The 25762-nt window shown below is 35.4% G+C and overlaps 1 pseudogene across 1 annotated transcript; it reads right to left on the bottom strand.

Annotated features, from left to right (window-relative positions):
* Window positions 1-770: 770 nt before the first annotated feature.
* Window positions 771-22035, bottom strand: LOC309620778 (short transmembrane mitochondrial protein 1 pseudogene; annotated as a pseudogene). Its single transcript has one exon. The product of its transcript is annotated as a short transmembrane mitochondrial protein 1 pseudogene (transcript).
* Between the last annotated feature and the right edge of the window lie 3727 nt (window positions 22036-25762).

Raw genomic sequence — 25762 nt, 5'->3', positions numbered from 1 at the left:
TAAATAGATTTTTTTAAATGTAAAAAGGCATAAAATTTCCTTTATAGACAACTTCTCACTTATCTACCATGTAATGATAAATGTGCCTGTAATCCCATAAAATAAGTATGATTCTTACGAGAGAATAGAGCCAGATCAAATGCATCATTAAAAAAAAACATGCATACTAGACTATGAATTCTACTGAGAACAAAGGCCATTACTTTAAATACTTGTAAATTTCCTAGTTCCTGATAGGGTTTTCAGAACAGAGTTTCTTGGTTAATGAATAGCAAATTGATTTATTGGTTAAATTAGCAACTATGGAGCTTCCTGACAACAATATAAAATTAGTGGATAATTCACCAGAAACTAGCTTCTAGATTTTCATTTTAATTACTACTTTGAAACAACATAATTTAGTACCAAAGGTTTAAACACCCAATATAATTGCTAGACTGTGAAATCAGCATTATTTATATCTCATCAGCTATACAAAACTCATCAATTTTTCTTTTGAAAACGGTAGCAGAAATCCCAAAGAATAAAAGAGAGACTATTAATTAAAGGTCATATTTACTAATCTAGCACCATAATTCCATTCTCAGGACCTCCCAAGTGGCTGGAAGGAGGAAGGGAAGAAGTGAGGATGTTGGAAAAGTGAGGGTTGTTCTTAACTTGTGGCCCCATTTGTGCTGTAAGGCAATGCAGGGTCTAGCAAAGAAGAAAATTGCTGAGGCTGGAGATGAAAACAAAAGCTTTTGGTTCAGATGGTGAAGGAGGCCCTCAAGAACAGTAGAATCAGTTTATCCAGGAGGCAGTGCTGGAGTCGGCCTCATGAACTAGGGGGTTTCTTCTTGGCGTCCACGTCCTTTTTAATTTCTTCAGGTTTTTTAGACAAGTTTGGTATGTCATAGTTCTGAGCCAGATACATTCCCACCACGTTTCCAAGAGTAAATCCAAGCAGGAACTGGAGCATAGTGTCGGCAAGGAGGGCTCGAAGGGCCTCCCCCGGAGCGATGGGTCAACAATTGTCACTCTTAATTTTAGCCATTCTAGTCGGTGTAAAGTGGTATTCCATTGTGGTTATCATTTGTAGTTTCCTAATGATTAATGAAGGTGAGAATATTTTCATGTGCTTAGTTGCTGTTCATTTATATTCTTTGGTGAAGTGTCTTCAAATATTTCTCCCAAATTATACTGAGTTGTTTTTCTTCTTAGTATTTAGTTGTAAGAGTGCTATTTATAAAACATATTATAGATACTAGTTATTTGTCAATTATATATAGAAAGAATCTTTTCTCCCAGTCTGGAGTTTGACTTTTTATTTTCTTCATGTTACATTTCAAAGAGCAGAAGTTTTCATTTTGATGAAATGCAATTTATCTTTTTATTAGTTTTATGATTAGTGCTTTTGTGTCATCTCTAAGATATTTTTGCCTATCCCAAAGTCACAAAGATTTTCTCCTATAGTTTCATTTAGATGATTTATACTCTTAGCTCTTTCAGTTACACCTATGATCCATTCCAAATTTAGTTTTGTATATGGCATGAAATAAAGGTCAAGGTTCATTTTTTTCCACATGTATATTCAGTTAATTTAGCACTATTAACTTACTGGAAAGACTATCCTTTCCCCCATTGAATTTCTTGATAATTTTGTTGAAAATCAATTTATCATACATGTGTGGTTTTTTTTCTGGACTCTTTTGTGTTTCCTAGATCGATATGATCTATAATAATCTTTGAAACTAATTTTAGAGTAAATTTCGAAACCAGATAATGTGAGTCACCATACTTGTTACTCTTCTTCAAAATTGCTTTGACTATATAATTCCTTTGCATTTCCATATTAATTTCAGAATCAACTATTAACTTCGCTATAAAAGCTGCTGGGAATTTATTTGGGATTATAGGGAATCTATGGATTAGTTTGGGGAGAATTGACATGTTTACAATATTGAGACCTGCAATCCATGTACATGGTATATCACCTCATTTATTTAAATCTTTTAAAATTTCTCTCAGGAGTGTTTTTTGTTGTTTTTGTTTGTTTGTTTTGGTTTTTGTACACACTATTTAAGAGCCAGAGGAAGTTTCTTCCCCTTCCTAAACTGCTGGAAGTTTTTATCAGGAATAGGTGCTGAATTTTGTCAAATTCACTTTCTACATTCATAGGTAAAATTTTTTCTCCTTTATTATGTTATTATGGTAAAATATAATTGATTTTAAAATATCAAACCAGGCTTACATTCCTGGAATAAACACAATTGGTTATGATGTATTGATATTACCCCTCTAAGTACTGCTTCAGTTACATTCCCAAAATTTTGATATGTTGGGTTTTCATTTTCATTCAGTTCAAAACTTTATTATCTAATTCCCTGGTGATTTCTTCTTTGAACCATGGCTTATTTAAAGATTTGGGTTGTTTTTTTTTTTTTAATTTTTATTTTATTTTATTTTGATTCTTTTTTTTTTTAATAATTAATTAATTAATTAATTAATTTTGGCTGCATTGGGTCTTCGTTGTCATGCGCGGGCTTTCTCTAGTTGCAGAGAGTGGGGACCACTCTTCGTTGCAGTGCATGCACTTCTCATCATGGTGGCTTCTCTTGTTGCAGAGCATGGGCTCTAGGCGAGCGGGCTTCAGTAGTTGTGGCTTGCGGGCTCTAGAACACAGGCTCAGTAGTTGCAGTGCGTGGGCTTAGTTGCTCCAGGGCATGTGGGATCGTCCCAGACCAGGGCTCGAACCCGTGTCTCCTGCACTGGCAGGCGGATTCTTAACCACTGTGCCATCAGGGAAACCCTAAAGATTTGTTTTTAATATCTAAATATTTGGGGATTTTCCTAATATATTTCTGTTACTGATTTCTAATTTCATTGTGATCAGAAAACAAAATCTGTATGACTTTAATCCTTTAAAATGTATTAATACTTCTTTTTATCACAGACCATATTCCATATCTAAATGACTATGCCATATGCACTGGAATATAATGTACATTTTGCTTTTGGGGGTGTGCTTTATAAATGTCAATTAAGTCAACTTGGTTATTAGTGTTTTTTGTACAGATTTTGTGTGAACATAGTTTTTCATTTTGATGGAATAAATACCCAGCAGTAAGATTGCTGTTTTGTATGGAAACCTTATGTGTAGTTCTGTAAAAAATGCCAATCTGTTTCCCAGAGTGGCTGGATTATTTTACATTCTCACCAGCAATGTATGAGTGACCAGTTTCTCCAAATTATTACCAGCATTTGGGGTTGTGATTTTTAAATTATGGCTATTCTGATAGGTACCTAATAATATTACATTGTGGTTTTACTTTGCATTTCCTTAATACCTAATAAGATTGAACACCTTTTCATATGCTCACTTGCCATATGTATATCTTCTTAGGTGAAATATCTCTTTATGCCTTTTCTCATTTTCTAATTGGATTCTTTGGGGGTTTGTGTTGTTGAGATTTGAGAGTTCTTTATAGATTCTAGACATTAACCTTTGTTGGATATGTGGTTTGCAAATATTATCTTTTAGTCTGTAGCTTCTCTTTTCACCTCAAAAGGGTATTTCAGGAAGTGACATTTTCTAATTTTGATGAAGACCAATATATCATTTTTTCTCTATGAATTATGAATTTGATATCCTCTAAGAACCTTTTCTAGCCCTAGATCCCAAAGAGTTTTCTTTTTTTCCCTAAAAGTTTCATAGTTTTACATTTGACATTAAAGTCTGTGATCCACCTTCAGTTAATTTGTACATAAGATGTGAGGTTTTGGTCAAGGTTCAATTATTTGGCTATGGATATGCAGTTGCTTCAGCACTATTTGTTGAAAAGGCTATCCTTAGCCCATTTAGTCTGTTTTACACCTTTAACGAAACTCTGTTGATGATACTTGTGTGCCTGTATTTTCAAGTTCTCTATTCTGTTCCATTGATCTATGTATCTTTCTCCACAATCACCACAGTCTTGATTACTGTAGCTATATAATAACTTTTAAAATCAAGTAGACTGATTGTTCCCACTGTATTCTTCTTCATGTAAGTTATTCTAGTTCTTTTGTTTAATATAAATTTTAGAATAATCTTGTCCAAATCTACAAAAATAATCTTGCAAGTATTTTGATAGAAATTGCATTAAACATGTATATCAATTTGGAGTGAATTGACATTTTTACTATTTGGGGTCTTCCACTCTATAAACATGGTATATCTCTCCATTTATTTAGATGTTATTCGATTACTGTCCTCATTGTTGGGTCGTTTTCAGCATACATCTTATACATGATTTGATTGATTTATACTCAAGTATTTCACTTTTTGGATGATTATAAATGGTGTTATGTTTTCATATTGATATCCATGTGTTTATTGCTAGTACATAAAAATGCAATTAATTTTTGTATATTTATCTCATGCCCTCTAACCTTGCTGAACTCACTTATAAGTTCTAGAACGTTTTATTGTAGATTCATTGGGATTTTCTACACAGTCTATCATGTCATCTGAAGATAGGGACAGTTTTATTTGTTCCTTTCTAATCTGTATGCCTTTTATTTCCCTATCCACTGGCTAGATTTTTTTCAGCACCATGTGGAATAAGAGTGGTGAGAGCAAACATCTTTGCCTTCACAGTCTTTCACCAATGAATAAAATACTAGCTATAGATTTTGCTAGACAGTCTTTATCAAGTTGAGAAAATCCCCCTCCATTCTGATTTTTCTGAGAGTTTTTAACCATAAACGTGTGTTAAATTTTGTCAAGTGGTTTAACTGCATGAATTGGTATTATCATGTGATTTTTCTTCTTCAGCCTGTTAGTCTGGTGGATTACATTGCTTGATTTTTAAATATCGAACCAGCCTTGCATCACTGGAATAAATCCCAGTTGGTTATGGTGTATAATTCATTTTACATATTACTGAATTCTGTTTGCTAATATTTAATTAAGTTTTTTGTATTTATCCTAATTAGGGATATTGCTCTGTAGTTTTCTTTTCTTGTACTGTCTCTTTCTGGGTTTGACATCAGAGTAATACAAGCTTCATAAAATGAATTAGAAAGTGTTCCCTCCTCTTCTACTTTTAGAAGCAACTGTCTAGAATTGGTGTTTTATTTCTTCTTTAAATGAATTACAATTCACCAATAAAACATCTGGGACTGGAGATGTCCATTTGGGGACTGTTTTCATTATTAATTCAATTTCCTTAAATATTATGAGAGTATTCTGTACTTCATATTGAGTGAGCTGTGGTAGATTGTGTTTTTTGAGAAATTGTTCCATTTCATCAAATTTATTTGGTGTCAATTTTATTTTTATATTGCTGTTTGAAGTGTTCTCATATTATTCTTTTGATATCTTCAGGGTATGTAGTGATATGCTGTTTCATTCTCATTACTGAAAATTTGTCTCTCTCTCTTTTTTCATTTGCAGTCTTGACGAAGGTTTCTAAATCTTATTTTTTTCAGAGAACCAGCACTTTGTTTCATTGATTTACTCTACTGTTTTTCTGTTTTCAGTTTTACTGATTTCTGCTCTTTATTATTTCTTTCCTTCTGCCTACTTTGGATTTGGTCTGCTCTTCTTTTTTCTAGGATCTTGAGGTAGGAGCTCAGATTGATTTGAGACTTTTTATGTGCACTTCGTGCTCTAAAGTTTCCTTTTAGCACCACTTTATCTATGTTCTACAAATTGTGATATGTTGTATTTTCATTCTCATTCAATTCAACGTATTTTCATTATTTCCATTGGAGACTTCCTCTTTGACCCATTGATAATTAGAGAGTACTTTGCTTAGTTTCCAAATGTTTGGAATTTTTCCTGTTTTCTTTCTGTTAGATTCCATTTTGAACTCTAATTAGATTACATTATGTTTGGAGAGTGTATTCTCTTTGATTTCAGTTGTTTTACATTTGTTAAAGTTTTTTTTAGAAGCCCAGAGTATGACCTATCTTGGTACACATGCCATAGCCACTTGAAAAGAATATGTATTCTGAGTTTTGGGGATAGAGTGATCTATAAATGTAAATGTAAATCAGATCTTATTGGTTACTAGTATTGTTGAGTTCTCCAACATCTTTGCTTATTTTCTGTCTGTTGTATCAATTGTTGAGAGAAGGATGTCAAAGACTCCAACCATAATTATAGATTTTTGTCTATTTTCAGTTTGATCAGTTTTCATCTTATATTTTTCAACTGTCTTTTTGGAGCATATGCATTCAGGGTTGCTAGGTTTTCTTAATGGATTAACCCTTTTACCATTATGTACTTACCCTGTTTTGGGTAGTTTTCTTCACTCTGAAGTCTATCTCAAGTTAGTATAGCCACTCCTGTTTTGCTAGGATTAATAATTAATGTTATTTTCCCATTCTTTTACTTTCAACATGCCTATACAATTATTTTTTAAGTTACTTTCTTAAAGACGGCATATAACTACATCATGCTTTTAAATCTAGTTTGTCAATCTTTTAACTGATGTGTTTAGACTACTTACATATTGATATATAATGGCTTATGTCAGCCATCATATTTTTTGTTTTCTCTGGGTTCTCTCTGTTTTTATAGTGTTTTATTTTTTCTGCTTTCCTGTGAGTTAATTGAATATATTTTAAAATTCATTTTTATCTGCAGTGGTTTTTTAAGTGTCTCTTTGTATCATATTTGTGGGGGTTGCTCTAGTTATTAACAAAATAAAAATAAAATTATATATACATAACATCACAGTGTGCTGGTGTCATTATTTTACCAGTATATATATTTTACCATTATTTTACCAGTATAAACCTTAATTCCCACCTCCCTTTACTCTCCTACATTAAAATTGTTTTAAATATTTCCTCTATATACATTTAGAACTGCATTGGACAGTGTTATAAGTTTGCTTCAACTGAAAAACATAATTTAGAAAATTCAAGAGGAGAAGAAAAGCCTATTGTATTTACCCAACACCTTCCTGATGTCCCAAGATTCCTTTTTATCATTTCCTTTCTGTGTAGCCAACTTCCTTTAGCCACTCTTTTAGGGTAGAATTGCTGGTGAAAGAACCCCTTAATTTTCGTTCATATGAAAATATCTTGATTTCCCCTTCATTCCTGAAAAATGTGTTGTGTGATATAAGGTTCTGGACTGATAGTTCTTTTCTTTTGGCACATGAAAAAATGTGCCATTTCTTTTTGGCCTCCATGGTTTGAGATGAGAAATTTAGTCATTCAAATTCCATTTCTACTATAGCTTGGCCTTTTCAAGACTTTGTCTTTAGTTTCAGAAATTTCATTATGATTAGCCTTAGTGTGGATTTATTTACATTTATCTTCTTTGGTATTCACTTACCTTCTCAATTATGTAAGTTTATGTCTTTTGCCAAATTTGGAAAATTTTCAGACATTATTCTCTCAAGTATTTTTTTAGTCCTGCACTCTTTCTTTTCTCTTTCCAGGGCTCCAATATGTGGCTATTAGATCTTTTGTTATAATTCCACAGGTACCTGAGGTTCTGTTAATTTTTTGCCTATTTCATCTCTATTGTTCAGATTAGGTAATTTCTACAGTTCTGTATCCCTGTTCACTGATTCTTTATTCTGTTCCTTCCCTTCTGTCACTGAGTCAATCTACTACCTTTTTAAATTTCAGTTACTATGTTTTTCAGTTCTAAAATTTTTATTTCCTTCTTTATATCTTCTCTCTTCTGATATTTTCTATTTCTTTGCCAAGGCTATTTTCTCAATTGTTTCAAGCACATTTGTATGCTTGAAACACTATACCCACACTTCAATTACTCATTGAGGCATTTTTTTGATGGTTATTTAAAACCTTTGTCAGATAATTCTAACATCTCTGTTATCTTGGTGTTGGCATCTATTGATTGACTTTTTAATTAACATTGTTATCTTCCTAGTTCTTAATGTGATGTTATTTTTATTGTAATTTGGACATTTTGCGTTTTACAGTTTTTTAATTTTGTGTTCTACATTATGAGATATATCTTTTTAAAATACTTAGTTTTAGCTGGCTTCTTCTGACATTGCTCTATCAAAACAAGGGCCGGGACAGGAAGGGTTGCTGTCTTGTTACTGCCAGTTGGAGGAAAAGGAGGTTCTTCATTACTGCTGGGCCATGGGAGTTCTATCTCCTTATATGACCTCCACTGAAACCACAGAGGGAGTGGCCTCATTACTCCTAGGCAGTGGTGAATGTCCTAGGCTTTTTATGACATCACCACAGTAGGGAGAGGCTAGAGTACCTAGTAACTGTTGATGCGGCTGGAATTCTAGGCTTCCCACATTGTTTCCATTGACACTGTAGTGAGGAGCTTATTACTTCTGCACAATGATGACAGTCCCAGGTTGCTACTTGACATTCTCTTACATTATCTTGGCAAGTGTATTCAGGTGCCTCATTGTAGCCTTGTGAGCACAGAAGTCTAAGCTTCCCACCCAGCCTCTGCAGGCATGGATAGGGGTAAGAATACAGTTTTTTCTGTGGTGTTTGGATGAAAGAACAGTTTTTTCTAAAAGCGTTCTGTCTTTCTAAGCTATCCCTGTCCTGGTCCTTTAGCAAGAGAGTCAGTTCTTGGTGGAACTCTTTGTGTATGTGTCCATTGGTATTTCTGGGTTGCTGGTTTCTTCTGATCCAAATCTGAGATATGTGTAGAAAAAAGAAAACCCAGTGAGTTTACCACCATATCATCCCTTGGGTCCTGAGTTCTCTAGCTGAACTGCCTTCTTTCTACCTTTCAGTCTTCTTATGTTTGTTTTACATATAATATTCAGGGTTTTCAGTTTTACTTAGTAGAAGGAATAGGGGAAAGTATGTCTACTCCATCTTCCTAGAAACAGAATTCTACAGTTTTTTTTTGATCCTGACATTTAGTTAATTTTGTAATTTCCAGTAACAAAGAGAGAAACTTAAGATTGTTATGATTATCATGAGGAAATTTTTTTTAACTAGAAAACACAAGTCTGACACAAAAATCTCCTTAGGTGCTATTTTTTGTTGTTGTTGTTCATTTTAAGCACATTCAGGGACTTCCCTGGTGGTGCAGTGGTTAAGAATCTGCCTGCCAACACAGGGGACGGGGGTTCGAGCCCTGGTCCGGGAAGATCCCACATGCCGTGGAACAACTAAGCCTGTGTGCCACAACTACTGACCCTGTGCTCTAGAGCCCGTGAGCCACAACTACTGAAGCCCGCATGCCACAACTACTGAAGCCCTGCGCCTAGAGCCGGTGCTCTGCAACAAGAGAAGCCACCACAATGAGAAGCCCACGCACCACAACGAAGAGTAGCCCCCGCTTGCAGCAACTAGAAAAAGCCCACACGCAGCAAGGAAGACCCAACAGAGACAAAAATAAATAAATAAATATATTTTAAAAAAAAATAAGCACACTCAAATTTTTTTTTTGTTCCTATGAACCAAAGTTATCCATACATAGTTTTGATGATCATACAATATTATTTTCCACACTGTTCTATGACATTTGGGCTTTTTCCAGCTATCATTAGACTTACCAGGAAACACTGTGCATACATATAGTATACTTTGAATTACTGTTCAAAAATTGCTTTATCTACTTCACCTGATACATATGGTTATTTTTTTTCCAGCTATAAATGGATTTTTTCTAGAAAAAATGGTGAAAAAACATGAAATTATCTGAGTTGTCTTTATGTTCAGGTGCAAGTGCTAGCAAGACAACAGTCAAATTGTAAAAGTAGTAATAAAAATAGTCTTCCTATCTTTATTTGAATTCCCCCTTTACGTAAACCAACTGTTTAGTAATTTCCACTGAGTTATCTTACCTGTGCTTTCGCTCCACCTGCATTACCAAATATCCTGGACATATCAATTTTAAAAGATGAGACAATTTACAACTGACATGTAAAGATATCCATACACATCATTAAGTGAAAAGAACTGGTTACAGAAGAATATGTGTAACGTGATTATTTTTGTAGAAAACAAAAATGTGCATAAATATGTAAGCTTTATATATGCAGAGAGAAAAGCTCAGAAGGAAAAACACTATACATTCAACAAGGGGTTGGCAAACTTTTTCTGAAAAGAGTCAGATAAAAAGTGTTTTAGAATTTGCGGGCCACATGGCATCTGTCACAACTATACAGCTCTATCATTGTAGCATGAAAGCACAACAGACAATATGTAAATGAATGATCATGCCTGTGTTCAAACAATACTGTATTTATGGATCCTGAAATTTGAATTTCCTGTAATTTTCATGTGAGACAAAATATTCTTCTCTTGATTGTTTTAAATCATTTAAAAATGAGAAATAATTTTAGTTTGTAACCCATAAAAAAAAGCAGGCTAGATTTGTCCCACGGGCTTTAGTTTGCCAACTCCTGCTCAAAATAATTAGCTCTTACATTGTGAGGTACAATTTTTTTGGAGGTTGTGGTGGGTGAAAGCACTTTTTATTTTATACTTAATAAACTTTCAAATTATTTAAAAATTTTAGAGCAAATTTGTGTTACTTTTAATAAAAATAAAAATAGTTTATACTGAACAACAAAATGTTGGTTTTCCGATAGGAGCTAGTAGAATTCTAGAATGGATACTTCCTACTTCTTTGGTAGATAGCTTTGTTATCATTGTTAATTTTCCTCACTATCACCTAAACTAAAATAGAATTTTTCTGGGAGAAATATATAGGTATAAATATAGATGATACAGATTTAGATTAGATATAGATACAGATATTACTTAGACCTGAAATCATCTTTGGTGGATAAAGACTGAATGATTTCCCCCTAAGTTTGGGAACAAGGCAAGAATGTACTCTCACCACTTTTATTCAACAATGTACAATGGGTTGTAGTTAGTGCAACAAGCAAGAAAAATAGCTAAAAAGGCATACAGATTGGAAAAAAGGAGATAAGATTCTTATTTGTTTACAGACTCTATTTATTTCTTTATTTATGGTCACAGATTTAGAAAATCCCAAAAAGTCTACATAAAAGCAACTAAAACTAATAAGTGAGTTTAATAAGGTCACAAGATACAGGATGCTATAGAATGAATGTTTGTGTCCCCCCAAATATATATGTTGAAATCTAATGCTCAATGTGATGGTATTAGGAGGTGTGGCCTGTAGGAGGTGCTTATTATGTCATGAGGGTGGAGCCCTCTTGAACTGAAATTAGTGCTTTTATACAAGAGATCCTACAGAGCACCTTAGCCCCTTCCACTATGTATGAACACAGTGAGAAGTCAACAGTGTGCAACACCGAAGAGTGCCTTCATCAGAACCCCAACCATGCTGGCACCCTGATCTTGGACTTCCAGCCCCCAGAACTGTGAGAAATAAATTCCTGTTGTTTATAAGGCACCCAGTTTATGGTAGTTTTGTTATAGCAGCCCAAATGGATTGGGTCAATACAGGGTCAATACACAAAAATTTACTGCATTCCATACGCAAACAGTGGAGAATAGGTAATAGAAATTTATTAAATAAAAAGTACCATTTACAATGACATCAAAAATATAAAATATTTAGGGATATATCTAACAAAATATGTATGCTGAAAACTATAAAGCATAGGTAAAAGAATTAAAAACATATAAATGGAGAGATCTACCATGTTAATGACTTAAAATTCAATATGTTTGAGATATCAATTCTTCCCCAAATGATCTATATATCCCAGAGTAATCCCAAACAAAATCCCAGCATGCTTTTCTTAGTAGAAATGGAAAAGCTAATTCTAAGTCTTATATGGAAAAACAAAGAACCTAGAATAGCCCCACCCAAAAGATAAAAGAACAAAGTTGGAGGACTTACAGTACCAGATTTTAAAACTTACTATAATGGTAGACTAATCAAGATAATATAGTGTTGGCACAAGGCTAGACATACACCAATGGAACACAATAGAGAATCCAGAAATAAACCTATACATATATGGTCAACTGCTTTTCAACAAAGTTGACAAAGTACTCAATGGAGAATGAAGAAGCTTATCAATAAATTGTGTCAGAAGAACTGAGTATCCATATAGAGGGAAAAAAACACTCAACCCATATCTTGCACCATCTACTAAATTTAACTCAAAATGGATCATAAACCTGTATATAAGACCTAAAACTACAGAAGTTCTAGAGAAAACATGGAGCAAATCTTCGTGACCTTGGGTTAGGCAAAGATCTCTCAGTAAAATCACAAAAAGCAAAAATGATAAAAGAAATATTTGCTGAATTTTAAACTTCTCATCCTTTAAAGATGATGTTTAAAAAATAAAAGGACAAGTCACATACTAGGAGAAAATATTTGGACATATATTTCTGATAAAACTCATATCCAAAATATATAAAGAATTCAAACTACTCAATAATAAGAAAACAGAAAACCCAGCAATAAAATGGACAAAAGATTTAAACAGACACTTCACTCAAGAAAAGATATAGATGGCCAAAATGCATATGAAAACATGGTCAGCATCATTGGTCATTGGAAAAATGCAAATTGAAACCACAAGAAAATATTACTACACACCTTTTAGAATAGTTAAACAATTTTTTTAAAACTGACAATACCAAGTGCTGGAGAGTGTGGAACAACTGAAATTCTCAGATAATGCTGGCGGAAATGCATAATGGTAAAGCCATTTTGGAAAACAGTTTGCCAGATACTTATAAAGTAAAACATACACATACTCACCATACTACTCACCAATCCCTGTTCCTGAGTATTTATCCACATGTAAACACAAAGGTCTATGCTCGAATATCTATGTAGTTCCTTAAAAACTGGAAATAATCCAAATGTTGGTCAGTTGCTAAATGGATGCACAAATTGTGGGACCTCAATAAATAGAATACTACTCCTTAATAAAATCAATCAAACTACTGATTCATGCAACAACAATGATGAATCTCAAAAGCATTATGTTAAGTGAATGAAGCCAGAAACAAAAGACTACACATTCCATTTATATGATATTCTGGAAAAAGTTAAACTGCAGGGACAAAAATCAGTTCAGGGAATAGGGTAGATGAAGTGATTGATTACAAAGTGGAATAAGGGAACCTTTTAGAATGATGAAAATATTCTATAACTTAATTTCAATAGTGGTTATATGACCATCATGGTTACATAAATAACATACATGGTTACATATCACTCAAACCCATTAAACTGTACATCTAGGGACTTCCCTGGCGGTCCAGTGGTTGGGACTTCGCCTTCCAAAGCAGGGTGTGCAGGTTCGGTCCCTGGTTGGAGAGCTAAGATCCCACGTGCCTCTCAGCCAAGAAGCCAAAACATAAAATAGGAGCGATATTGTAACAAATTCAATAAAGACTTTAAAAAAAAACTGTACATCTAAATAGGAACAATGTTACTGTAAGTAAACTAGACCTTAGTAAACCTGACATTAATAAAATATCAAAGTTTCAAATATTTTAAATTTGGAGATTTTTATTTAGATATTTGATAGAACTTTGAAAACCTGCTTTTTGTGAAATATTCAAGTATATGGACCATAGTTTACAAAGTATACTTCTAAGTGGAAGATTATATTAATTGCTCAAATAGAAATAGTACCTTTATTATTTTGTTTTGGGTTCATCACATTTATCATGAAATCATTAAAACAATTATCTTTTTTCCTTTCCCTAAAGGTGAAAACTATAAACACTAGTACTAGTATTTAACACTTGTACTAAAAGCAAAGGATTATACTTAATATTATTTTTTTCTCTTTACAGTTTTGGAAAATTATTTTGTAAATGTCACGGGTAGTCATTTGTTTCTGAAATTTATTCTTAAAAACTTTAGGAAAAAAACCCTCAGCTCATTCTGCTAGAACAAATGTTGCTTTATTATACAATTATCAGCTTCAGAAATTACTTCCTACAGATTTGTCTAGTCCAGCTGAAAATGCATTCTGTGATTTCTTTGGACCCATATGCAAATATCTTTGGTGAAAATAAACATTCCCTTTGGAACCTGTAGATTCTTATGAATTAGGGTAGTAGGTACTAAACTATGCACTGAAATTCAAGGAGCTCTAGAAAGAAACTACCTGACAGAATCTATTTTCTCTGTTTGTTGGCTACTGATATGAGAAATCCCACTAATGTCCATCTGCTTAAGATGCAAGTGCTGTTGGAAGAGAAAACCAATAATTTCTCAACACCTTAGTGTTAATAATATTAATTTGTTTATTTTTCTCTATCAGTTAGAGTAAGGAATCAATTTGAAAACCTTGGAGGAGTGAGGAGGGTGCTAAAAGTGAGAAGAAAGGATCAAGAAAGGAGAAGATTGGCCCACAGAAGAAAAACTTCTACTAACCTCACAATACTGCCTGGTACTAATTGTTTAAGGTTAAATGTGACTGTCTCTCTACAAAGTTCCTGAATGATGATAATTTTTTTCCTTTATATTGTCAATAAAATCATTATTTTAAGATACAAATAATTTTAACAGCTACCATACATTTGCCCTTTTTTTATTTACCAAGTTTTACTTTCATAACTCACACACTCACTTTATTGGATTCCAAGAGCACAATGGAAAGAACGGGCAACCTGTATATCATTCACTGAACATATGTCTTATTAAAAAAAAAAAAAAAAAAGCAATCAATACAGGATACTTTACTCCTATTTGTAACGCTGCAATGTGTGGTGTTTCAACAGGAAAAAATAGTGATGGTAAGCTTTTTCATTCTTTAAGTCTTCAGCAAGGTAAGAAATATGGCCACTTTTAAGGCTGTATTCATTTTTAATGATATAGCTTTTGGTAAACAGTAATGTTCTAGCCTTAAGAAACTGTATATATAGCTTAAATATCAGTTTCATTGGAGATCCATGCCTTTGTTCTACTGTGCTCATCAAGTAAGATGAGGTGCCACTGATTTTCTAAGTAAATTTTAGATTTCTGACTACCTATGAATTTTTTTTTTTTACTCTGTATAGGAGAGAGCCATCAGCTTCATCACCCACAAGCAGTTATTAACATCTTAAAAAGTACTTTTCATACATTCAACTTCAGTTCCAAGAATATCACCCCAATATATTAATAAAATTCTATTTTATTTTCTAATCATGGTTTGGAAAATTATAGTTGAAGGTGTAATGGAAAATTACAGGTCTGGAAGGGATGGCAAGGACCTCTTATATTATAATGTTAAAAAAAATTACTTCTCCCTCTTTTTTAGATTACATGGTGAACATATTTTATCAAATCAATTCTCATAGATACTATATATGGATACAATGTTAACAGAGTAATACATTTATTTATAAATACTATATAAAGATATTATATATGGGTATATAGATACCATATGTGGGTATCATTTATAGATACTATATATGGATACTACTAACTCCTAATAAATCATCTTGAGGTAGTTAGAGCATGTTTGTTAATTAGTTCTTGGGACTTTGTTATAAACCTTAAAAATCTAAATTCTGTACATATGGGTACCTAGCTTTGGGAACCCAGTCTTACGGTAAGATGTTATAATGAAAATTGTGTCATTTTAATTTTAATTTATAAAAGATTCTCAGTGTTTGAGTCTCATTTGCAAAGCTCAAATAAATAGATGATTATTTATTCTATAGTTAAGAAACAGCCCAATGACAATTCCATATTTAATATCCATGTCATAAGAGTATTAGGCAAATTTAAAAGGTCATAAAACATCGTCACACAATGTATTGCTGATTAGCTCAACTGGATATACTAACAGGCCTAATAGGTCAAGATCATGTGGTAAGATGACATCAGCAAAAATGACAGAAAGAACCTCTAAAAAACTGCTCCTTCATAAAAGCAATGAGAACATTGGCAAGAAATTGTCAAATCGGTTTTTTCAGAAACATGAGAACTAACCAAAGTCTTGCAGAAATCTAGGTAGTGTTTATTCAAAAAAAAAAAAAAAAAACAAACAGCTGAATTTCAGTAATAACAGCAAGCTCTGTGGTGTTTTAAACTTCCCCTATTCTCATCTGCCCCTCTACCAGATCAGCAGTACTCCTGAAAGTCAACAGCACACAATCATAATGAAAACCAAAAGCCTTGCAGGAACCACAGGAGGCAATAAGGAGTTTGAGATCCTTCTAAGCCCCATTCCCAGAGGATTATCATTATTTGACCTGTTGGCTATTCCCTGAAAGATCTCACTTCCAAGAATGTCTTTATTTTAGGAGCTTATCCAGTGTGAAAGCCTTTTGCCCAGGAGCCTTGGTCAAAGACAACTGCAGGCAATTATGGCTGCCTAGGTCGGTGTATACCAGTTGGGGCAAACAACAGATTATCCAAAAAACTTAAAAGTAAAAACTTTTGAATAAGGAGGCTTGAGAAGCTATGAAATATTCCTGGGAATTTAGAAGTCCATGTGTATAGGGCTGTGTACAGCCCGGTACTGTGTACATAGTCAAGAAAGATCTGAGAAGGCCCTTATTTCTCATAGTTGGCTAACCTTGAGGCTCTGCAGAAGCAGGAAATAGAGACTAAGGCAGAGTTTTTAACTGTTTGGTTGAGTGTTGAAGGCATGCCTCAACAAACACACAGAGCCCCTTGGTGAAGACTGAGAAACGTATTGGTTCTATGCATTTAAGGAAATCTTGGCTAATCTTGGCTAATCATTAGCTAATCACTAAACTAACCAAGCAGAGACTTCTGTGGCCATACACAACAAAGGAAACGGACTTTACAGAATTGGTCCATAAAAGTCACCAAGCAAGCACAACAACTAATAGCAAAAATAGCAAACCTGGAGAGGGTGGAGAATCTGATATCCAGAGTTGCTACATTATATTATTTAAAACATTCAGTTTTCAATTGAAAAAGGCAAGACATGCAATGAAATAGGAAAATATAGCCCATTCACAGGAAAAAAGGAATCAGTAGAAACCAATCCTGAGGAAGCCCCAGACTTAGTAGATAAAGATTCTAAACCAGCTATTTGAAATATGTTCAAAGTAAATGTGTCTAGAGAATTAAAGTATGAGAATGATGTCTCACCAAAGACAGAACTTAAAGAAAGAGATAGATATAAAAAGAGACAGATAGAAATGCTTAAACTGTAAAGTGAAAAATTCCACTAGAGAAGCTCAATGTAAGATTTGAGAAGGCGGAAGAATCATTGAACTTAATGATAGATCAACTGAAATTATCCAGTCTGAGGAGAAGAAAGAAAAAGGAATGAAAAAAATTGAACACAGCCTAAGAGACCTGTGGGATGCCATCAAAAGTACCAAAATATGCATGAGGAGAGTCCCAGAAGGAGAGGAGAGACAAGAGTCAGAAAAAAATTTCAAGAAAGAATAGCATAAAATTTCCCAAATTTGATGAAAGACATTCATCTAACATCCAAGAATCTCAACAAATTCCAAGTAGGATAATCTCAAAAAAATCCACACCTAGACACGTTGAAAGAAAGCTCTCTAAAGAGAAAGTCTTGAAAATAGAAAGATGGAACCCATTTATTATGTATAAGGGATCCTCAATAAGATTAACAGCCAATTTCTCATCAGAAACCACAGAGACCAGGAGGCAGTGTGATGGCATATTCAAAGTGCCGAAAGAAAATTACTGCCAACCAAAAATTCTATATCCAGCAAAAGTATTCTTAAAAAATGAAGGCGAAATTAAGACATTTCCAGATAAGCAAAAACTGTGAGAATTTATTGCTAGCAAAACCACTCTAGAAGAAATACTAAACAGAGTGTTTCTAGCTGAAATGAAAAGGCTGTTAGACAGCAGCTCATATCTAATGAGGAAATAAAGAACATAATAGGTAAATATTAAAGACAATATAAAATGCATTCTTGTTTGTAACTGTTTTTTTTCCATCTAATTTAAAAGACAAATCTGTTTGACAGGCATAAAATATATATAAATGTAACTTGTGTGACAATAAAAGCACAAAAGATGGGGTGGGAAATGGAGCTACATAGGAGCAAAGTTTTTATATACTATTCACATTATGTTGGTATTAATAAGAAATAGATTGTTTCAAGTCAACATATTAATTGTTATCCGTATGGCAACCACTACAAAAATAACTCAAAAACCAGTGAAAGAAATGTGAAGATAATTAAAATGGTACATTAGAAAATATCTAACACAAAAGAAGGCAGAAACAGAGAAACAAAAGAAAAAGACATAATACAAATTAAAAAACATAAATCACACATAATTAGACTTCTTTACTGCAAGACTTCTCAAATCTTTTAAAATGTTAATGGATATTATGAAGCTTCAATAATGGGATATAGTATGCAGAAATTTCCAAACATGTTTGGACACAGAACTATTTTTTCAAAGATTATTCCATAGGTCTAATGTTCCATTCAGAATACTCTTTAAAACATACTAAATTAAATCTTGATAACATAGAACAACAACAAAAATCTGTCATCCCTTTTGTGAGTCATAATTCATATGCTTGAAAATGAATTTTGACAGTATTCTCGGGACATAAGAAGTAAATTTCTTACTATCTTTCTTATGTAAAACAAGATGAGAGTTTTATTTTATTTACGAGAGCTCATACTGGCAGATACTGTATATCAGAAAGTAGATTAGAATCAAGCAAAGAGGGACTTCCCTGGTAGTCCAGTGGTAAAGAATCCACCTTCCAATGCAGGGGACGCAGGTTTGATCCCTGGTCGGGGAACTAAGATCCCACATGCCACAGGACAACTAAGCCCACATGCCACAACTACTGAGCTCACGCACCTCAATGAGAGAGTCCGCATGCCGTAAACTACACAGCCCACGCGCTCTGGAGCCCATGCACCACAACTAGAGAGAGAAAACCCGCATTCAACAAATAGAGAGAGAAAACCCGCATGTCACGACTACAGAGAAGCCCAGGTACCACAACTAGAGAGAAGCCCATGCACTGCAACAAAGAGACCATGCGCTGTAATGAAAAGATCCCGCATGGCTCAATGAAGATCCCGTGTGCCGCAATTAAGACCTGATGCAGCCAAAGAAAAAAAATAAGGAAAATAAATTAAATAAATATTTTTTAAAAAAGAATCAAGCAAAGAGTAGAATGGAGGGAAAGGAAGTAGTTGCTTGGGCTTGTGAGTCTGATAGAATTGCTAGCCAGTTACACACTTTATAACATCGGTTAAATGGCTTAATTTAGTTAAGACTCTATTTTCTCCTTTGTAAAATAGAAGGTGATAATACCTAGCTCATAAGATGGCTGAGAGGAGTAGAAAACAGAAACATCTAATTATATCAAACATCTTATTATGGCATCTGGCACATAGTAAGTACTCAAATATTACTCATATATGAATCCATAGGTAGCATGAGTAACATGCTACAGTAGGTCCAATAAATGCTTCCATCAACATCCTACCAGTGCCATGGCTCATTCTCAGAATACTCAGACGGTTGTTTGTTTTTTTTTTCAGTTATTTTGTGTAAGATTTTCTGTTAAATAATGATTGCATCCATTAGTGAAAATGCAGCAGCTACTATACAAGTAAATGGTTCATGTGAAAGGTGTGAGCTGTAGCTACTCTTTTAGATTAGTAACCATGTCAGAGGAATGTTTGTCTGTACAGAGACAGGCAGTGCGGGAATAAAATGTCACCTATAAGAGGTGGATGTAAGTCAGTAACCATTGCCACATATAGTCTCCTGCCAAGGAAAGTAAATCAAAAAATTAAAATAGTAGCTACTATTTACTGAGCACGTACTATGTGCTTAAATTGTACTTTACCTCAATTACCTCATTTTTTCTTCACAACAGCTTTATGAGGTTGCAAAACTGCTATCTCGGCCTTTAAAAAGTGAATACAATTATTATCCCTGTTCTACTAATGGGGAAACTGAACCCAGGAGAATTGACTTGCTGAACCACTCAGAAAATGTATTCAGCAGTTTTGAAGATTAAATGAGAAGATGTGTATGGAACACTTAGTTGATCCGATGTTTCTGTTAGACTTGGTGCTGGGCTCTCAATCTTAATTTCATGACTGAATACTGTATTTCTGAGCCCACCTAGTTTAATTCCTCACAGTTGAACCAGTGCAAAAGAGACAGTTGCATCCAACTCCACAATCAGCCCTGATTCCTCTCTGGATGGGAGGAATAAAGTTCAGCTAATATCCACAAAAGTATTGTTAAACACAGACCTTCACTGCCCAACAAGTCAAATCTCAGGTGAACAAATTTCCTTTCACAGTTCCTTATTTTACTCCTCCCCTTTCCACTGCCCATTTTGGTTGCTTACACTCTGTGATGTAAGGCCTAAAATTAAGCCCCAATATTATGTGTTGCCTTGACACCTGGTGAAACTGGGAGGGTCTTAAATGGCCTAATGGCATATTCTCCTCCCCACTCTGCTCCTGTGGAAAAAATATCCAAGTGAAACAACTCTCCTTATAAAATAGACCAGGTACACTTTCTGCTTTTCCCTGAGTAGTGAATTTCAGTTCCATGCAAGCCCATGGAATTAAAGAAGCCAATGACATTGTCCTGCAGGTACAAGATGCCACCTCATCCTCTTAATACTACAAAGCCTGCTTCCCACAGCCTCTACTTGTTCACTCTGTTCCCAAGTACAGCCCCCATGTGACCCTGCATGGCATGCTGTATGTTCTTCCCAGGCCATGAGTGTATGTGACTGACTAACTGCTGTCCATCTCATCTATCCAGCATCTGGTGTCATGTGTTTGGCATTCCCCATAACCCTATGGCAGGAATCCCTCCCTCATCAATGAGGTGAATAGAAAACAAAACAATTGGCATCATTAACAGGATGGTCCACCATGACTGATAACACCTGGTTAACTTTACCTAACTCTTGGCTAACTGACTGGCTCCATGACATACTGAAGGCCACCTACAATGGAACCACAAATTGCTGCTGCGCTTGGGCTTTGGCCTGAGCAGCATTTTGCTGCCTTTGTTGGATGTGACAATCTCCTTTCACCCTAAAATGCTCTTGTCCTCAAGGTGATAACTGATGTTAACTGAATATACCCCAGCATGATGTGCTGTTAGGTTCAACCTGTGTTTGGGAAGTCATCTCTGAGGTTCCCACCTATTAAGGTGGTGACAACACAGCACCTTAACCAGTTAACACTTGAGTTCTGTATACCAAAGATCAGACTAGAGCTCTCTGGACACAGCATACAGCCTTGTGACCATCATTGGGTGCTTGGGGCAGCCATACGGACACTGTTTGTGATTGTGCACTGCTAGGACGAGCTCAAGAATGAGCCTTTGTTTGTTTGTGGAAAATAAGGAAGCCACCAACCTGAGGAAAATTAACAATAGCACCCCAGTTGCCTAACAAGACTCTTTGTTGTTCAGGCAAGGTGGCTGCCTTGTCCATCTCCTGTACTGCTGTTTCCCTTGCTGCTGTCATCTGGGGTCTCCTGACCCCCAAAGATATCAAGGTGCACATTTATGGTAGTCCATTGCCCAGGTGCTAATGCGAAAGAAATTGGGAAGGAGTATTTGGTATTAGCCCCTTTAAAAACAGTGAAGAACAGCAGTCCCACCCCCTGCGCCCAGAATAGAGCCCACGTTTCCACAGAGCTGGAACTCCTGGCTCGGGGTCTCCTCCCGCCGCCGTCACTGAACTGCCCCGGAGCCCGAGGGGAGGGCAGCCTCACTGAGGCTGCCGGCGTTGGAGGGGCCCCAGTAGCCGAAGCCGCGACAGCCCTGGGGACTGCGGGCCGGATCACTCATTCTGGGGTAAGCCAGCTGTGATGTCATGAGGACACTCAAGCAGCCCTAAGGAGAGATCCATGTGGCAAGGAACTGAGGCCTCCTACCTACAGCCACATGAGCTCTTGGTGCTCCAGCCAGGCATCAGGGCTGTGCCTCTGAGGTGATAGAGCCAAGTTCAGGACACCAGTCCACAAGAAACCTCCCAGCTCCACATAATATCAAACGGTGAAAACCTCCCAGAGATCTCCAGCTCAACGCCAAGACCCAGCTCCACTCAATGACCAGCAAGCTACAGTGCTGGACACCATATGCCAAACAACTAGCAAGACAGGAACACAACCCCACCCATTAGCAGAGAGGCTGCCTAAAATCATAAAAAGGCCACAGACACCCCAAAACACACCACTAGACGTAGACCTGCCCACCAGAAAGACAAGATCCAGCCTCAACCACCAGAACACAGGCACTAGTCCCCTCCACCAGGAAATCTACACAACACACTGAACCAACCTTAGCCACTGGGTGCAGACACCAAGAACAACGGGAACTACGAACCTGCAGCCTGTGAAAAGGAGACCCCAAACACAGTAAGTTACGCAAAATGAGAAGACAGAGAAACACACAGCAGATGAAGGAGCAAGGCAAAAACCCACCAAACCTAACAAATGAAGAAGAAATAGGCAGTCTACCTGAAAAAGAGTTCAGAATAATGATAGTAAAGATGATCCAAAATCTTGGAAATAGAATGGAGAAAATACAAGACATGTTTAACAAGGACCTAGAAGAACTAAAGAGCAAACAAACAGTGATGAACAACACAATAAATGAAATTTAAAATTCTCTAGAAAGGATCAATAGCAGAATAACTGAGGCAGAAGAAAGGATAAGTGGCCTGGAAGATAAAAGAGTGGAAATAACTACTACAGAGCAGAATAAAGAAAAAAGAATGAAAAGAATTGAGGACAGTCTCAGAGACCTCTGGGACAACATTAAATGCACCAACATTCGAATTATAGGGGTCCCAGAAGAAGAAGAGAAAAAGGAAGGGACTGAGAAAATATTTGAAGAGATTATAGTTGAAAACTTCCCTAATATGGGAAAGGAAATAGTTAACCAAGTCCAGGAAGCACAGAGAGTCCCATACAGGATAAATCCAAGGAGAAACATGCCAAGACAGATATCAAACTATCAAAAATTAAATACAAAGAAAAAATATTAAAAGCAGCAAGGGAAAAGCAACAAATAACACACAAGGGAATCCCCATAAGGTTAACAACTGATCTTTCAGCAGAAACTCTGCAAGCCAGAAGGGAGTGGCAGGGCATATTTAAAGTGATGAAGGAGAAAAACCTACAACCAAGATTACTCTACCCAGCAAGGATCTCATTCAGATTTGACGGAGAAATTAAAACCTTTGCACACAAGCAAAATCTAAGAGAATTCAGCACCACCAAACCAGCTTTGCAACAAATGCTAAAGAAACTTCTCTAGGCAGGAAACACAAGAGAAGGAAAAGACGCACAATAACAAACCCAAAACAATTAAGAAAATGGTAATAGGAACATACATATCAATAATTACCTTAAATGTAAACGCATTAAATGCTCCAACCAAAAGACATAGGCTGAATGGATACAAAAACAAGACCCGTATATATGCTGTCTACAAGAGACCCACTTCAGACCTAGGGACACATACAGACTGAAAGTGAGGGGATGGAAAAAGATATTCCATGCAAATGGAATTCAAAAGAAAGCTGGAGTGGCAATTCTCATATCAGACAAAATAGACTTTAAAATAAAGACTATTACAAGAGACAAAGAAGGACACTACATAATCATCAAGGGATCAATCCAAGAAGAAGATATAACAATTTCAAATATTTATGCACCCAACATAGGAGCACCTCAATACATAAGGTAAATACTAACAGCCATAAAAGGGGAAATCGACAGTAACACAATCATAGTAGGGGACTTTAACACTCCACTTTCACCAATGGACAGATCATCCAAAATGAAAATAAATAAGGAAACACAAGCTTTAAATGATACATTAAACAAAATGGACTTAATTGATATTTATAGGACATTCCATCCAAAAACAAAACAATACACATTCTTCTCAAGTGCTCATGGAACATTCTCCTGGATAGATCAAATCTTGGGTCAGAAATCAAGCCTTTGTAGATTTAAGATAATTGAAATCATATCAAGTATCTTTTCCGACCACAATGCTATCAGACTAGATATCAATTACAGGAAAAAATCTGTAAAAATTACAAACACATGGAGGCTAAACAATACACTACTTAATAACCAAGAGATCACTGAAGAAATCAAAGAGGAAATCAAAACATACTAGAAACAAATGACAGTGAAAACACGACGACCCAAAACCTATGGGATGCAGGAAAAGCAGTTCTAAAAGGGAAGTTTATAGCAATACAATCCTACCTTAAGAAACAGGAAACATCTCAAATAAACAACCTAACCTTGCACCTAAAGCAATTAGAGAAAGAAGAACAAAAAAACCCCAAAGTTAGCAGAAGGAAAGAAAACATAAAGATCAGCTCAGAAGTAAATGAAAAAGAAAAGAAGGAAACGATAGCAAAGATCAATAAAACTAAAAGCTGGTTCTTTGAGAAGATAAACAAAGTTGATAAAACATTAGCCAGACTCATCAAGAAAAAAAGGGAGAAGACTCAAATCAATAGAATTAGAAATTAAAAAGGAGAAGTAACAACTGTCACTGCAGAAATACAAAGGACCATGAGAGATTACTACAAGCAACTATATGCCAATAAAATGGACAACCTGGAAGAAATGGACAAATAGAAAAGCACAACCTTCCGAAACTGAACCAGGAAGAAATAGAAAATATGAACAGACCAATCAGAAGCACTGAAATTGAAACTGTGATTAAAAATCTTCCAACAAACAGAAGCCCAGGACCAGATGGCTTCACAGGCGAATTCTGCCAAACATTTAGAGAAGAGCTAACACCTATCCTTCTCAAACTCTTCCAAAATATTGCAGAGGGAGGAACACTCCCCAACTCATTCGACGAGGCCACCATCACCCTGATACCAAAACCAGACAAAGATGTCACAAAGAAAGAAGATTACAGGCCAATATCACTGATCAACATAGATGCAAACATCCTCAACAAAATACTAGCAAACAGAATCCAACAGCACATTAAAAGGATCATACACCATGACCAAGTGGCGTTTATTCCAGGAATGCAAGGATTCTTCAATATATGCAAATCAATCAACCTGATACACCATATTAACAAATTGAAGGAGAAAAACCATATGATCATCTCAATAGATGCAGAGAAAGCTTTCGACAAAATTGAACACCCATTTATGATAAAAACCTTCCAGAAAGCAGGCACAGAGGGAACTTTCCTCAACATAATAAAGGCCATATATGACAAATCCACAGCCAACATTGTCCTCAATGGTGAAAAACTGAAAGCATTTCCACTAAGATCAGGAACAAGACAAGGTTGCCCACTCTCACCACTATTATTCAACATAGTTTTGGAAATTTTAGCCACAGCAATCAGAAGAAAAAGGGATAAAAGGAATCCAAATCGGAAAAGAAGAAGTAAAGCTGCCACTGTTTACAGGTGACATGATACTATACATAGAGAATCCTAAAGATGCTACCAGAAAACTACTAGAGCTAATCAATGAATTTGGTAAAGTAGCAGGATACAAAATTAATGCACAGACATCTCTTGCATTCCTATACACTAATGATGAAAAATCTGAAAGTGAAATTAAGAAAACACTCCCATTTACCCTTGCAACAAAAAGAATAAAATATCTAGGAATAAACCTACCTAAGGAGACAAAAGACCTGTATGCAGAAAATTATAAGACACTGATGAAAGAAGTTAAAGATGATACAAATAGATGGAGAGATATACCATGTTCTTGGATTGGAAGAATCAACATTGTGAAAATGACTATACTACCCAAAGCAATCTACAGATTCAGTGCAATCCCTATCAAACTACCACTGGCATTTTCACAGAACTAGAACAAAAATTTCACAATTTGTATGGAAACACAAAAGACCCCAAATAGCCAAA

The sequence above is a fragment of the Balaenoptera borealis genome (genome assembly GCF_965194805.1).
Source record: "Balaenoptera borealis genome assembly, chromosome: X".
In the NCBI taxonomy this organism is placed as follows: domain Eukaryota; kingdom Metazoa; phylum Chordata; class Mammalia; order Artiodactyla; family Balaenopteridae; genus Balaenoptera; species Balaenoptera borealis.
The sequence above is the reverse complement of the archived record's forward strand: the minus strand, read 5'-3'. Positions and strand labels throughout refer to the sequence as shown.